Genomic DNA, 12,502 nt, shown 5'->3' on the forward strand with positions numbered 1-12,502 from the left:
ATAATCCCTGAGTGTATAGAACATTTTAAAAAATTACTTGAATTTGGTATCTTCCCATTTACATGGGTTTATTGCTGTTGGTCTTGGATTTAACCAAAGATTTAACTGAAGTCATTTATGACTTAGGTAACATATATAGACCAAATTATGGTCTTAAATGAAGACGTTTCATGTAAAGAAAAATAATTAAATATAGAAAGCATCAGACTGATATTTTAAGCCTGGGCTCGTTATTTCCTAGTGTCTCCTGAAATAAATAATTTAACTATTCTGAGGTGCTTTCTGCATGTATAAACTGGAGATGAGAGGGAATATTAATACCAGCCCCCCTTTCCTTACATGGTCATGAAAAGCCTATTCAAGGGCCAGCCTGAATGCTCAAATGCATTAGCTTTTTCAATCTTCACAACAATCCTATGATTTAAATATTATTACATCACACATTGTAGATAAGAGAACGGAGGAGTCTTGGAAAATTCAGATAACCTGCCCAAGGGTCTCCACTAGAAAGTGGTAAACTGGGGTGTTAACCTAGGTAGCAAAGCTGATGCTCAAATTGTGTGTGTAAAATTTATCACACTTGGTTCTGAGAATGTTCTTTGATCATCATTTTATGATAAATGCCAGATTTCACATTTTAAAGGGTATTTGGTTTTGCTGGCCTGGGTAACAGTGGTGATAGTGTCATCGATGAACCCATGAGATGTTCAGTTTAGTATGACCTGAAGTGAAAAGAAAACAACTTTAACCTTTCAAGCACTTTTGTCATTATTGATATGAAGGCAGGACTAATAGAGTCAATGGCTGAAGTTATTTAGAGAGGCATTGATTTGATAAATGTTAAATATCAAATTTTTGGCAGTGGCCTTCCTTGTTTATATGTAGATGTTCCTATTATCAGGAAATCAACTGCTAAAAGCTAAATGGAAATTAAGAATAGTATACCATGATGATTCATTGAATTTTCAGTGTAGAGCACATGCTTTCTGAGCCTGAGAAGCAAATGAAGTAGCTGCCTTTCCTTGCTAAATTCCATCATCCACCCCCACCCCAGTTTTTTTATATATTCAGGCAACCCCAGGTAGGCAAGATGACAGATTTAGAAATAATTCATGGTGGAATTTCCAACAGATTTTTAAAAGAAGAGAAAATGATAAAGATTAGATTTTAACAATGTCTTTCTGGGATCTATTGCATTTGACAACCTTCCTACTATGGCACTTATAGTGTTTAATAACATAAAATATACTTTGTGGAATTTTGAATGTTGGTGTATGCACATGGAGATTCTGTGACATGGCCTAGTCCTAGTGTCAGCCACTATGGGTGACATCTATAGGCAGAGAAAGGAGTTCCTCAGTTAAAGTATTAGCTGGTTTCTTCTTCTATACAAATATGGCTACCATCTGTCTCCTCTGTGCCACCCCCCCAAGATAAGACAGTTTGTGTCCTGCCTCTCCTTAAAGAAGCCTGTTCTCTTTGCAATAGGTTTTACTTGGCTGCATTGTGACAGCTCTCTGATTGTCTCATGAAAAATGATAATACTGTAGACAGTCCATTTTTTTCTTATTGTTAGTGTGGCAGTGACATTGTTTGTTGCTTTTAACACTTGAGGTCGCCTCAAACATAAATGGAAGGACTTGAACTTCTGGTTGTAACTTACCTGGTGCTCTTTATGTTGATTTTTAAATATATACAATTGTTAGAGGCTTTTATTTTAGATACTCTGCCATTGACACAGCTTGGGTTCTTGGTTATCCATGAGTATTTAAGCCATTAACAAACATTTCTTCAGAGTTAGAAATTGGTGGAAAAAGCTATCAACAAAATTCAACACCCTTCACATTAAAAACACTCAAGAAACTAGGCATGGAAGGAACATACCTCAAAGTAATAAGAGCCATCTATGACAAACCCACAGCTAACATTATACTGAATGGGCAAAAGCTGAAACATTCCGCTTGAAAACTGGCACAACACAAGGATGCCCTCTCTCATCATTCTTATTCAACATAGTATTGGAAGTCCTAGCCAGAGCAATCAAGCAAGACAAAGAAATAAAGAGCATCCAAATAGGTAGAGAGGAAGTAAATCTATCCCTGTTTTTGGATGACATGATTCTATATCTAGAGAACCCCATAGTCTAGGCCCAAAAACTCCTTTAGCAGATAAATAACTTCAGCAAGTTTCAGGATACAAAATCAATGTTCAGAAATCACAAGCACTCCTATACACCACCAACAGCCACACCAAGAGTCAAATCGGGAAGGCAATCTCATTCACAATTGCCACAAAAACAATAAAATACCTAGTAATACAGCTAACCAGGGAAGTGAAAAATCTCTACAGTGAGAATTACAAAACACTGCTCAAAGAAATCAGAGAAGACACAAACAAATGGAAAAAAACATCTCATGCTCATGGATAGGAAGAATCAATATCATTAAAATGGCCATACTGCCCAAAGCAATTTACAGATTCAATGCTATTCCTATCAAACTACCAATGACATTCTTCATAGAAGTAGAAAAATTTATTTAAAATTCATATGGAACCAAAAAAGAGCCCAAATAGCCAAGGCAATTCTAAACAAAAAGAACAAAGCTGGAAGCATCACATTGCCCAACTTCAAATTATACTGCAGGATTGAAGTAACCAAAACAGCATGTTACTGGTACAAAAACAGTCACACAGACCAATGGAACAGAATAGAGAGCCCAGAAATAAGGCCACATACCTATGACCATCTGACCTTCAACAAACCTGACAAAAACAAGCAATGGAGAAAAGACTCCCTATTCCATAAATGGTGCTGGGATAACTGGCTAGCCATATACAGCAGATTGAAGCTGGATCCCTTCCTTACACCATATACAAAAAAATCAATTCGAGATGGATTAAAGATTTAGATGTAAAACCCAAAACTATACAAACCCCGGAAGACAACCTAGGCAATACCATTCTGGACGTAGTAGCAGGCAAAGATTTTATGACAAAGACACCAAATGCAATCACAATGAAAGCAAAAATTAACAAATGGGATTTAATTAAACTAAAGAGCTTCTGCACAGCAAAAGAAACTATCAACAGAGTAAAGAGACAGCCTACGGAATGGGAGAAAATATTTGCAAGCTATGCATCTGACAAAGGTCTAATATCCGGCATCTATAGGGAACTTAAACAAATTTACAAGAGAAAAAACCCATTAAAAAGTGGGCAAAGACATGAACAGACACTTTTCAAAAGAAGATGTTTATGCAGCCAACAAGCATATGAAAAAAAGCTCAGTATCACTGATGGTTACAGAAATGCAAAGCAAAACCCCAGTGAGATATCATTTTACACCTATTAGAATGGCTGTTATTAAAAAGTAAAAAAAGAAAACAGATGCTGGTGAGGTTGCAGATTAAAGGGAACACTGTTGGTGATGGTGTAAATTAGTTCAACCATTGTGGAAAGAAGTATGGTGATTCCTCAAAGACCTAAAGACAGAAATACCATTCAACCCAGCAATCCTATTACTGGGTATATAGCCAGAAGAATATAAATCATTCCACCATAAAGACACACACATGTGAATGTTTATTGCAGCACTGTTCACAAAAGCAAAGACATGGAATCAACCTAAATGCCCATCAATGACAGATTGGATAAAGAAAATGTGGTACATATACACTATGAAATACTATGCAGCCATATAAAAAGAACAAGATCATGTCTTTTGTGGGAACATGGATGGAACTGGAGGCCATTATCCTCAGCAAACTAATACAGGAACAGAAACCAAATACACCGTGTTCTCACTTATAAGTGGAGCTAAATGATGAGAAGTTATGAACACAAAGTAGGGAAAAACAGACACTGGAGTCTACTTAAGGGTGGAGGGTCGGAGGAGGGAGAGGAGCAGAAAAGGTAACTATTGGTTGCTAGGCTTAATATTTGGGTGATGAAAGAATCCATACAACAAATTCCTATAACATCAGTTCACCTGTGTAACAAACTTTCACACATACTGCTGACCCTAGAATAAAGGTTAAATATATATATATATATATATATGTGCTATTATGGTTATATTGTATCTCAAGACGCAATATACACTTAGGGTTGGAATCATTGTTAATGACAGTGGAGGTATAAACCCTATTTTTAATACTCTTTCTCTTAATTTTGAATATGTTTGGCCCCTGTCTTGTCAGATCTGATTCCATCATTATAGTTTTTACTTCATGATATGTTTCATGCAAGGCTGACTCAGCACAGAGCTTTGCTAGCCACAGTCTTGTGCTCTCCTGTGCTTTTATTTATTAGTATAAAAAACAAATCTCTTATTTGGTAGGTCTAGGATGGGCCAGAAAACTTGCGTTTCTGACGAATTCCAAGGTCATGCTCATGCCACTAATCCAGGGACCATGCTTGGACTCTATAGCAGGGGTTGGCAACCTGTTTCTCAAGAGGGCCGGATAATATTTTAGTTGTTACAGGCCTTATGGTCTCTGTCACAACTACTCAACTCTACTGTTATAGTTCAATAGCCATAGACAATATGTAAATGAACAGACATGGTTGTGTTCCAGTAAAACTTTATTTATGGAAATAAAGAAGATATTGGTCCTGTATCTACTTTGTTAGGACTCTCAACAGAAAACACACACACACCACACACATGAACACACACACAATTAAAACACACTGACACACACTTCCATTTATAACAACAAGATTGATAATATTAACTAGTTTCAATTTGAAAAAAAATGCTATGTGAACTCCTTCATTTAAATAAGCTTTACAGCCTAGATCTTATAAATTTATTTGCTAGAATATTTTTTAAATTCCCTACATTCTTTTTTCATAAATGCAATTACTAAATATTAGCCTGAGCTTTCCAAATTGTATAGAGTAATCCATATTTTAGCATTTCCTCAACTGGCCTTTCTACCTTTCCAATCCTGCCTGGTTCTCTGTTTCATTTCCATTGTGCCTTTCTGAGAATAAAATCAAGTAGTTACAAAAGATTACAAAATTTTAATATTAAGGTAATATTATGACCAGGGGGCTGAGTAATGTCCACATACACATCCACATGCAACAAACACACACACATACTTCATGTCACTGAGGTAGTTAAGCACAAAGGAAAATGGAAAATTGCAAACACGAATCCACCTTATTAATTAGCTTTGCTCTTGTTCTCGTTGACATAAAAAGCTCTCTGGTAATTTGGCTGGAAACAGGGTTTAAATTTAAGCTTCAGGGGGAAGAAGGGAGTTTCTCAAATCTTATCACCAGTTCATGTCATTTGCATGCCCAAGAATATATATTCTGTCAACAAATTATGCAAAAAAAAAAAAGAAGAAAGAAAAAAAGAAAAGAAAGAGTTAGCTAGGGATAGTCCCAGGGCCAGAGGGCTAACGATTTAGCCCTGAGTAAGCAAGAGGTAGAGTGAGAAGGCAAGAATGTTGACCCTCCCAGAAGAGGCAATTTCCCACCCACTTCCCTCCTTGAAATGGAAGAGAGTACAAGAGATGTTTTACCTAGGAACATTATTTTTTTAAAGAAATATTTCCCCCTTTACCATCACTGTGTATAAATGTGGTCCAAACACTATTTTGGAATCTTAGATAATATTCTTGAAAGAGGAGGAGGGTGGAAATAAAGTAAGTTTTTCCTTTTCTCCCATCCATAATAATATCTTCTAATTTCAGAGCAGAATAAAACTTAGAAATCATTTAATTCACATATTTGACATGCCCAAATACATTGGTATTTCTTTCCTTTTATCATCTCAACCATAATCATTAGTATTTATATGACTTAATGTGTATACTGGAATTTGATTACATGTGCTTTCAAATTTCTCCATTGTCATTTTTGTTTAAATAACATTTCTTAAATCATTGCAAAATAAGCAGATGCTAAAACCTAAGTTTTGCAGTTGACAAATTAAGGCAAAGACCATGTCTTTCTAGATAAAGCAAAGTGAAGAATTGGTATGAGTTCCTACCATATGGTAAGCAATGAGGCAGCACTTTATATTAAAATTCTCACAGTTATCTGGGTATTTTGCCCTTCATTCAGAGCCACACAGTTTTCAGGTTGCAAATGTAAAAGTTTCTGACTGTAAACCTAGAAACCAGCTTGGACTTGTTCTTTTCCCTCTTGGTAGACATTTCAAATTCCATATTTTTGTGATTTTCCTCTATATTTCTACATCCATATTATTTAATTTATTTCTGGACACAGAGTTTGATTCAACTGCCAGACGTATTAGAATTATTTTGTCTTCTGAAATGACAGTTGATGACATTCCGATTCACAACTCCTACAGATATATCTCTGTCCTGGTGGAAGGAGTCCAGTGTTTGAAGTTAGGAGACCTTAGCTCCAACACTTAATTTTGTGGATTCTGGCCTCTTTGCACCTCAATTTTGTAACCTGGAAGAAAGGGGGTAAAAATGCCTGCCTTGGCTGCCTCACAGTGCAATGTTGACAATAAAAAATGAAATAGTTATAAAAGGACACTGAAAACCTCAACAAAACGATACTGTTGATGAGTAGTATTATTTGAGGGTTCTAATTCTTTACAACAACAAAAAAATAATCCTGTCAAAGAAAGTAGTTAAAGCAGTAAAAACAGATTGTATTTAGGGCTATTGCAATGAGGGAAAGAACCTTGATGTAGAACTGAGCTCAATTCTGAATGTAGCATGGGCAAGACAGAAAATATGGCCAAGAGCAGAGTAGGCGTCAGTGGAGGGAAAGTTATAAGAGGAGACGTGAAAAGTAAATGGCGATTGTGCCTCAACTGAGTTGTGAGGATTTTTACTGAAGGAGGGTCAGGGTGATTAGATAGCAAGGGTGGGGGATGAGGGTTTGATCAGTATTGAGGATGGCCAGATATCAAGTGTGGGGAGTCTTGCTAAACTGACTTAGCGTCTGGTCATTCCCGAATAAGTTAATACCTGAGTCTCTCTAAGATTCTCTCTCAGATAGATAAATTCATAGATGCATAAGTATGGAGGGATGGATGGAAGGATGGATGGATGGATGGATGGAAGGATGCATGGATGGATGGACAGATGAATGGATGGATGATGGATGGAAGAATGGATAGATATATAGGTATAGGATAGACGGATGGGTAGATGGAAAGATAGCTAGGTAGACAAATACATTAATAGATGGATGGATGAATAGATAAGTAAAGATGATTGATAGATCTATATATTTCTATCTTTCTATGTATATATATATTTTCCCAAGCAATTGCCAATACACTGTTTGCCAGACATAAACATACTCTGGATTAAATTTTTTTTATCTTTCTATATGTTGGTAGGAAGATTGATTCTTTAAATATGAAACACCAGCAAAATGAAATGGTTGAATTGCTGTTCTCTGTCTGTCTCACTCTATATCTGTCAAAATGCAGGTAAGGTTTTTGATGAAATTTGTATGACTTTTTATGTGTTGACTGTTTAAAGTTTTTATATTGAACTGTCCTTGATGACATTTCTGACTACTTGAATATACATAGAAAATTTCATTTAAAAAATTATGCTTTCTGGAGGGTTCTTTTATACCCTTCAGGAAAATAACTCATTGCCTCAGCTAGCATTACTGTGGGTCTCATATTTGCGTAATGTTTATGTTGGGAGAACTAAGTTTAGCTGTTTATGGTGACTTCAGTAAATTGGTTTTTCATATTGGACATGTTTATTTTTTTTTGTGCATCAAAAAATCTGTTAATCAGTGCTCATTTTTCAAAATGATTAAATTGAAAGGCAATTTAATTTACTTTCTCTATTAGGCTATTATCTAGACTGCACATTTTTGCCTGAGTTCTGTTCATAATGTCGAACAATAGGTTGCTTTTTATTTACTCTTACATTTGACTAGTTGAATAAACTTGCTGCATTCTGTCTTTTGAGTTGCTTCAATTCAAATGAGACACAAGTTTATCAACCTGGTCTTACTTGTCTTTGCTTGTAGGATTTTCCTCAAGTTTGATAACAGACTGGGATAAGTTGTATCTGCATATGTCTCTTTAGCTTAATTTCAGTTTAATAGTCTTTTACATACATAAAGGAAGAAATATACTGGACATAATGTAATATTTTATTCAATACTATTCATATTTTCGCTCTAATCAAATTCTAAATACTCAGAACATTCTTATAGTTATAAAATATTAAAGGAATTCTCTTTGGATATTTAAAAGGTGTGTTCTAGTCTTCAACTTCCTAAGAAACAGATGTACATTCCAAAGTAATCATAGATTAGTTTGTTGAAAAAATAATAGGGATTCAAAAGCATAGGATTTGGTGTCATCAGATCCAAATTCAAGTTTATTACAACTATGAGACCTTGGGCAAATCCGTAGATTCCCTGTCAATTTCATCTACTACTAAGTAGTTGTGTTAGTAATGTCTGTCCTGCCTACCACATACGATATATTCAAATGAGATTTTATGGCACTTTATAGTTACTTATGTAGTTTAACAAATTCTACCGTTGATTCATTTTACTTGAATTTTACTTAGGTCACTTACAAAACTTGAGGTTAATCCCCTTTGTCCCAAGTATTATTCCAGGGCCTGACTCTTTTTCATTGCACAAAACTAATATGATTAGAGTGGCTGAGTTGTATTTCTCTGCATGCCTGGGAAATGGGCTTGTCCCCCAGCCTGGAAGCCAATAACTACATGGAACAATCTGCCCCTGTCCCGCCGATGGCACTCACGACAGAGTAAAAATTCCTTAAGCCCACCTAATATGCTGAAGTTAACCAACTCCTTTTACTGACATAATGACATGAATACATGCATATTACTAATAATTTAATCTACCCTTGCTATTCTTCCTGAATCTAGGAACCAAATTTTAGACATGGAAAGTTCTTTGGAGAGCCTTGAGGACAGCAGCCTTAAGAAATTCACATTGATCCATTTCTTTTGCATATAACAAATCTTAGCTTCCCAAAGCAACAAGTTGCCTTCTTATTTGACAGATCATATATGAGTTCCTATTTCATTATCCTTTAATCTTATTTCTTCATCTTGGGTCTTTAGTGGAGGATGTGCACCATTCTTTTACATAAAATTAGCCATGAAAGGTAATATAATACATTCTCTGTTACCAGTGATGGCTGTAAAATAATTCCAGATAGGTAAATATCTATTCACCTTTTAAAGTCACGAGTGAGGCAAACATTTTAGGTTTCTGATAAACCCTGTTAGAAGGTTTCATATTAAACTTTTATAATCATAAAGGCTGCTAAAAAGGAGACCCCTCAACCATGTCTCAGGTGCGGTAAACAAGGCAGGTATTTACTCTGCCTTTCACCTGAGATTCTCTTTTCTAACTTATTTCTTATCATCTTTTCTGCCATCTCTTCAGGAGCCTATGAAGACTTACGACGGTTTAATTTTAGATAACATGAGTGTAAAACATATTCTCATCCTAAAGTTATTAAATGATAAAGATTTTACATGACTCCTTTGAAAGAAAATGTTTCATAACAGAAAACTTAGCAAACTGTAAATGGAATATAATTTTTTTTTAGAGTAAACACATCTGAAAGCAAATAATCTTAATTGTTGTGAAAAATCTTAAATTATAAAAGATTGTGTTTGAGGATTGAGATTTCCTGGGTAGGTTAGTATTTCAGTATATTTTAGAAATATTTTTTATACCTGGTCCCAATATCTTTATTTTTGTCTGTTCCTTTCTACCTAATTATAGCATATCACTTAGGTGATGGATGGATAATACCCTATGCAAAATGGCCAGGTTTCTATGTGGATTGTTTATAAACTGCATTCCCATCAGAATGTCTAGTGTGCCTGGAATTCCCAGCCCCAGAGAATAGGCATCTTTTTTTCTCATTTTGCTAGAGGTGCTCTTTTAAAATGCCAACGGGACTAAAGTGAAACCCTATTAGCCACTCTCTATTAATGATAAATTGCCAGAAATTTCCTACCCTGCAGCATCTGTCTGAAAAGAAATGCCAAGTAAGGTTCAAGTTTAATAACTGGGCCAAGGTGAGGCACATTAGTCCTGATTCTATGTGGGCTAAACTGTAGGATGCAAAAAGGATGTCATGGGGGAGCAACTCTCGGACACTGTGTTGAGCAGCATCAATGTACTTAGTTTTTGAAAAAAATCAGAAAGTTGATAAATGTGGCAAAATGGAAAACATGAATCTGCATTAAAAAAAGATGTGGGGGGCTCTTTGTATTATTTTTTGTAACTATTCTTTCATATGAGATTATTTCCAAATAATTTTTTTTTTAAAAAAAGAGACGTTAGCAAAGGAGGATGAAGAATTAAAATTGAACTTGGTCTAAATTTCAATTTCAATCAGAAATTGAATTTTGAATTATTTAGTCACTTCGCTCATGAACTTTACCCACTGAATTCCAAATATTTTCTAATTGGTACATAATATTTTACATATTTATGGGGTACAGGTGATATTTTGTTACATGCATAGAATGTGTAATGATCAAGTTGGAGCGTTTAGGGTACCCATCACCTAGAGGATTCATCGTTTCTGTGTGTTAGGAACATTTCATCCTAACATGTTAGTGGAGTGGCAGCTTGAAGTAGTGTCAACACACATGGACTTGGAACCAGACTGCCTGGATTTGAGTCCTCACTTTGCCAACTGTGAGGTTTAACAATGAGCATATTATTTACTCTTTCTTAATTACTTCCTCATGTATTAAATGGAAGTAATAACAGCACTTACCTCCTAAGGTTGTCATTAGGACTAAATAATTTAGCATTTATACAATGCTTAAAACAATACCTGGCATAGTGTCCAAGATGTCTGTTACATCGATAATAATAATTATTATGCAAACACTTACCTTTAAAACAGTCATTTTCCACTGACTGGAAATTAGAGAGTTTGTTCTCTGAAAGGCAGATTGTTATCAACTGAGAAAAGGAAGGACCTTTCCATTATCTGAATGATAAACACAACAAAATACTTTTTTGTCTTGCCCTGTTTGAGGATCATTGGTCAAGGATGTCACAAAAACATCACAACCTTCAGGTTCTGCAAATCGTAGTTTTAAAGACACTTGACTAGCAGGAACCTCTAGAGTTCAGTTCTGTCAATGGAAAATTTTAGGGCATACAAGTGCTACCAGGTAAAGTGAGATTATGTTTTCCAGAAACAAGTCTGTTCATCCTCTTAACCTATTTCACTCTTGCCAAAGTTTCCTTACAGCGACGGTTTTGGAGTTTCAAAGGCCACTTATATAACAGAGCTTTGTAACTCAAAGTGGGGTTCAGGAGGCAGTATCAGAAGTACCAGGAGCTTGCTAGAAATGCAGAATTTCAGCCCCCTGAATCTGGATCTGAATTGTAACAAGAACCCTGGGTGATTCATTTGCACCTCGAGGTTTGAGAAGCTTGGAGAACTCTCTTGACTTGCTTCTAGGGTAGCATGAAAAATCTAGAAGCAATTTCTTCTGGCTCTCATCCAAACCCCATGTTTCCTTGAAGGGTTCTTTATAAAATCCTGTCACACTCTCTCTGTATCCCTGAACAGCTGGACTCTCTGAACTCTGCCTGAGTTGTAAATATCACATAACTAATAGGAATAATTCTCAGTGTTTGCAAGTATAGGCAAGCTACTGTAGCCTCGTGTTTGCTGGGAACCATGCAGTGAGAGAGGTCAAAAGATAGGTGATTGTTCACTTATTCTCAAGTTCATGTGCACCAGCATCAGCTAATTGCAAATGTTTACGTTTTGTTTTTCAGTTTATGAATATTCCTTTGAAGAGCGCCATTCAATAGCCAGGATTAATTAAGTTCTAAGTTCTGCTGTGAAAAAAGTGCTGAAGAGGTTAGAATTTCTAACTCAGAAAATCAATTCAATTGATGGACTTTATTCTGAAAGAAGTAGCCACTTCTCTGTTTGTATATTTGTGTATTGATCAGACCCTTTCCATGAACATTTTGATCTTTTAATTAGGTTTCCAGAATTTTCAGGGACCGGATTAATGACCTATGTCTGTCAACTCCTCCCAGAGTATGAGAATGGTTAAAATCCCATTAAAAAAAATTCTGCATAGTAAAAGCATTATTAGTTATCCTGCCCACTATGCTATTTTATTTTGGGATACACTAGGCTCACTTATGGTCTGGAAGCAGGATCTTACTTTAGGGTATAACAAGGAAGTTTGCAATGCTCTTATTCACATATATGCCTTTCCATATTTTATTTTCCATCTTTGATATTTGCTTGTTGTGAAAGCCTGTCAATTTTATATTTTTTCTGTCAACCACTTTTTAGTTTATATTACTTTTATTTTTTATATTTTTAGAGACATGGTCTTGCTCTGTCACCCAGGCTGGATTGCAGTGGTGTGATCACAGCTCATTGCAGCCTGGATCTGCTAGGCTCAAGCAATCCTCCTGCCTCAGCCTCCCCAGTAGCTGGGATTGCAGGCCAACATGCCTAGCTAATTCTTTTTTATTTTCG

The 12,502-nt window shown here is 35.7% G+C and overlaps 1 protein-coding gene across 1 annotated transcript in view; it reads left to right on the forward strand.

Annotated features, from left to right (window-relative positions):
- PLXDC2 (plexin domain containing 2) overlaps positions 1–12,502 on the forward strand; it is a 463,678-nt gene that overhangs the window by 224,006 nt on the left and 227,170 nt on the right. The gene's annotated exons all lie outside the window — the stretch shown is intronic.

Source organism: Hylobates moloch, unplaced genomic scaffold, assembly GCF_009828535.3.
Source record: "Hylobates moloch isolate HMO894 unplaced genomic scaffold, HMol_V3 SCAFFOLD_2, whole genome shotgun sequence".
NCBI classification, from domain to species: domain Eukaryota; kingdom Metazoa; phylum Chordata; class Mammalia; order Primates; family Hylobatidae; genus Hylobates; species Hylobates moloch.